Genomic DNA, 5,000 nt, shown 5'->3' with positions numbered 1-5,000 from the left:
GGGAAAGTCGAATTATGGAGCAAAAACCATTTTTTGGGACTTAGAAAAATTTCGAGATGTGTCAGACTTCCAGGAAGGGAGGAGTCTCAGGAGGTGTACCTAGGAGGCTTCCAGGGGCCTGGGTACACTTTTCAGAAAGTACCGTTGGGACTTAGAAAAATTTTCAGGATTTTTGGACTTAGAGCGATTTTTGGATTTTTGTGCAAAAATCAGATTTCCCCTTCTCCCACCGCTCTGGGGCGTCAATATGTTGAGGGGACCCGAGGGAGAGTGCCTCCCATGAGGGTAGAATGTGTGACTTTTGGGGGGAAAGTCGAATTATGGAGCAAAAACCATTTTTTGGGACTTAGAAAAATTTCGAGATGTGACAGACTTCCAGGAAGGGGGCGCCTCGGGAGGTGTACCTAGGAGGCTTCCAGGGGCCTGGGTACACTTTTCAGAAAGTACCGTTGGGACTTAGAAAAATTTTCAAGATTTTTGGACTTAGAGCGATTTTTGGATTTTTGTGCAAAAATCGAATTTTCCCTTCTCCCACCGCTCTGGGGCGTCAATATGAAGTGGGGACCCGAGGGAGAGTGCCTCCCATGAGGGTAGAATGTGTGACTTTTGGGGGGAAAGTCGAATTATGGAGCAAAAACCATTTTTGGGGACTTAGAAAAAATTCCGAGATGTGTCAGACTTCCAGGAAGGGGGCGCCTCGGGAGGTGTACCTAGGAGGCTTCCAGGGGCCTGGGTACACTTTTCAGAAAGTACCGTTGGGACTTAGAAAAATTTTCAAGATTTTTGGACTTAGAGCGATTTTTGGATTTTTGTGCAAAAATCGAATTTTCCCTTCTCCCACCGCTCTGGGGCGTCAATATGAAGTGGGGACCCGAGGGAGAGTGCCTCCCATGAGGGTAGAATGTGTGACTTTTGGGGGGAAAGTCGAATTATGGAGCAAAAACCATTTTTGGGGACTTAGAAAAAATTCCGAGATGTGTCAGACTTCCAGGAAGGGGGCGCCTCGGGAGGTGTACCTAGGAGGCTTCCAGGGGCCTGGGTACACTTTTCAGAAAGTACCGTTGGGACTTAGAAAAATTTTCAAGATTTTTGGACTTAGAGCGATTTTTGGATTTTTGTGCAAATATCGAATTTTCCCTTCTCCCACCGCTCTGGGGCGTCAATATGAAGTGGGGACCCGAGGGAGAGTGCCTCCCATGAGGGTAGAATGTGTGACTTTTGGGGGGAAAGTCGAATTATGGAGCAAAAACCATTTTTGGGGACTTAGAAAAAATTCCGAGATGTGTCAGACTTCCAGGAAGGGGGCGCCTCGGGAGGTGTACCTAGGAGGCTTCCAGGGGCCTGGGTACACTTTTCAGAAAGTACCGTTGGGACTTAGAAAAATTTTCAAGATTTTTGGACTTAGAGCGATTTTTGGATTTTTGTGCAAAAATCGAATTTTCCCTTCTCCCACCGCTCTGGGGCGTCAATATGAAGTGGGGACCCGAGGGAGAGTGCCTCCCATGAGGGTAGAATGTGTGACTTTTGGGGGGAAAGTCGAATTATGGAGCAAAAACCATTTTTGGGGACTTAGAAAAAATTCCGAGATGTGTCAGACTTCCAGGAAGGGGGCGCCTCGGGAGGTGTACCTAGGAGGCTTCCAGGGGCCTGGGTACACTTTTCAGAAAGTACCGTTGGGACTTAGAAAAATTTTCAAGATTTTTGGACTTAGAGCGATTTTTGGATTTTTGTGCAAAAATCGAATTTTCCCTTCTCCCACCGCTCTGGGGCGTCAATATGAAGTGGGGACCCGAGGGAGAGTGCCTCCCATGAGGGTAGAATGTGTGACTTTTGGGGGGAAAGTCGAATTATGGAGCAAAAACCATTTTTTGGGACTTAGAAAAATTTCGAGATGTGACAGACTTCCAGGAAGGGGGCGCCTCGGGAGGTGTACCTAGGAGGCTTCCAGGGGCCTGGGTACACTTTTCAGAAAGTACCGTTGGGACTTAGAAAAATTTTCAGGATTTTTGGACTTAGAGCGATTTTTGGATTTTTGATCAAAAATCGAATTTCCCCTTCTCCCACCGCTCTGGGGCGTCAATATGATGTGGGGACCCGAGGGAGAGTGCCTCCCATGAGGGTAGAATGTGTGGCTTTTGGGGGGAAAGTCGAATTATGGAGCAAAAACCAGTTTTTGGGACTTAGAAAAATTTCGAGATGTGTCAGACTTCCAGGAAGGGGGGAGTCTCAGGAGGTGTACCTAGGAGGCTTCCAGGGGCCTGGGTACACTTTTCAGAAAGTACCGTTGGGACTTAGAAAAATTTTCAGGATTTTTGGACTTAGAGCGATTTTTGGATTTTTGTGCAAAAATCAGATTTCCCCTTCTCCCACCGCTCTGGGGCGTCAATATGATGTGGGGACCCGAGGGAGAGTGCCTCCCATGAGGGTAGAATGTGTGGTTTTTTGGGGGAAAGTCGAATTATGGAAGAAATTGAGTTTTGAGGACAAAAAAGTGTTTTGAGGACAAAAAAGTTTCTTGAGGACAAAAAAGTTTCTCGAGGACAAAAAAGTGTTTTGAGGACAAAAAAGTTTCTTGAGGACAAAAAAGTGTTTTGCGAACAAAAAATGGAATTTTGTGATTTTGTGTAAAAATAAGTAAATTCCCCTACTTCCACCACAGGGGGGCTTCAGTATGTTGTAGGGCCCCCAGGGAGGGTCCCCCAACTGGGTTTAAAGTTTGTGGATCCTGGGCAGAAAGTTGAATTTTGGATGAAAAACCGAATTTTGGGACTTAGAAAAATTTCGAGCTGAGCAGTGACAGACTTCCAGGCAGGGGAGCCTCTCTGGAGGTGTACCGAAAACAGTTCCAGGAGCTGAGGTCATTTTCGAACATTTTTTGTTCGCTCAAATTTTTTTTGTTTTTGAGCTCTAAAAAGCTGTTATTATCAATTGGCTCAAAAATTTCAAGTGTCATGAGCTAGTACATGTTGGAGGAATACGTTTTAGGCAAAAAATTGCAAAAAAAAAAATCCAAGTGAAAAAGAACCGGAATGGGGAATTTCTGACTGCTGTAGCAGCCGCACAGTTCCAGGAGGTCGGATACATTTCCGACTTTGTCCCGCTCATTGAAGTACATTGTCCCGCAATGCAAATACATAGTAATGCGCACCTGCGGGAGAATATAGGAGAGAGTGGGCTCTCTCTACCCCGATGTATGGCGGTTGTTCCTATGGTTCTCTGGCTCGGGTAGGCGACTTAGAAGGTGGTCCCTCTTGTCGTGGAAGTTGCAAAATACGGCCGAGACTGAACTTCCACGGCTCCAGGAGGGACTTTTGCTGGTCGTGCGTCCCAAGTGAGAGAGGCGATCCTGGGGTACCTGAGCCTGACCAGACCCTCCCTCGGTGGTCCCTGGTCTTCTGAAGGGTGATGGCATTCAGGGGGGCAAATCTGGAGTCCGTGGCCGAGTTTGGGCTCTAGAAGGCGGACGCCCCTTCTGACCATGTCCCCTCAGAGCCGGCTGGATGGTTCATGGTCCGCGGCTTTGTCTGGCGGTCTGTGCCCAAGCCGGAGAAGCTGTCCTGGGGTACGTGAGCTTTGACCAGACCCTCCCTCGGCGGTCCCTGGTTCTCTGGAGGTGATGGCTGTCAGGGGGGCAAATCTGGAGTCCTCGTGGGAAGGAGGGCTCTTGAAGGCGGACGCCCCCTCTGACTATGTCCCCTCAGAGCAGGCTGGATGGTTCATGGTCCGCGGCTTTGTCTGGCGGTCCATGCCCAAGCCGGAGAAGCTATCCTGGGTACCTGAGCTTCGACCAGACCCTCCCTCGGTGGTCCCTGGTTCTCTGGAGGCGATGGCTGTTGTCAGGGGGGGGGGGGCAAATCTGGAGTCCTCGTGGGAAGGAGGGCTCTGGAAGGCGGACGCCCCCTCTGACTATGTCCCCTCAGAGCATGCTCGATGGTTCTCAGTCCCTGGCTTTGGCTTTTTGGCCATCCTGGGGTACATTCTTGCCAAAAAAAAAAACGACTAAGTGAAAAAGAACCGGAATGAGGAATTTTCTAGGTGCCGCATCCGCCCTACAGTGACTTGAGGCCGGGTACAGTTCCGACTTCGTCCCCTTAAAGTGGGGACGTTGTCCCGCAATGCAAATACATAGGAATGCGCACCTCTGGCAGAATGTACTTGAGAGAGTGTCGTCTCTCTACCCCGATAGAAAGCAGTTGTTTCTCTGGTTCCCCGACTTGGGTAGGCGACTTGGCATGTGGTCCCTCTCGTCTGGAAGTTGCGCACTCCGGCTGAGACCGAACTTCCACAGCTCCGAGAGGGACTTTTGCCGATCGTGCATCCCAAGCGAGAGAGGCAATGCTGGGGTACCCAAGCCTGACCAGACCCTCCCTCGGCGGTCCCTGGTTCTCTGGAGGTGATGGCTTTCGGGGGGCAAATCCGGAGTCCTCGTCCGAAAGGGGGGGCTCCGGAAGGCGGACGCCCCTCTCGTCCATGTCCTCTCAGAGCGGTCTTATCCTCCGATCGATCTGGCACGGCGCTCCCGGGTGGGGAGGTGGTGCTGCTCGCTCGACCCGGGCTTTGGAGCTCGCGTCGGTTTACGGTGAGCGGTGTCCTTCCTCCTGTACCCCCGGGCTTCCACCACCTATCTTTGGGCGCGCACGCCGGCCGTCACCTCCCGTTCGAGGACGGAGGCGGCCGAGCTGTGGGAAGTTTGAATCGCACCGAACGATGAACAGTGGTCTGACGACCCACGCGGGCGAACGGCGGGGCGCCCACCCACCCCGGCGTGGGGGCCAGCCGTCCGAATCGCTCCCCGCGTGGGGAAGCACAGTGTTAGCAAGGGCGGCCCTTTTCGAAGTTCCAGATGCGCAGCCCTGCCCGCGGAGGTCCGTGCCACGCATCGCCCGAAGGGCGGCCTCCGCGGCGGGCACCAGCGAGAGCGGCGGCGGTGGGTGGCGTTTCCACGCCGCTGCCGAGCTCCGCGCCACTAGTCTTTCCCGAGCCCCTACGTTAGTGGGGGG

The sequence above is a fragment of the Dendrobates tinctorius genome, unplaced genomic scaffold (assembly GCF_039654945.1).
Source record: "Dendrobates tinctorius isolate UK_male_01 unplaced genomic scaffold, ASM3965494v1 ptg000730l, whole genome shotgun sequence".
Classification (NCBI taxonomy): domain Eukaryota; kingdom Metazoa; phylum Chordata; class Amphibia; order Anura; family Dendrobatidae; genus Dendrobates; species Dendrobates tinctorius.
The sequence above is the reverse complement of the archived record's forward strand: the minus strand, read 5'-3'. Positions refer to the sequence as shown.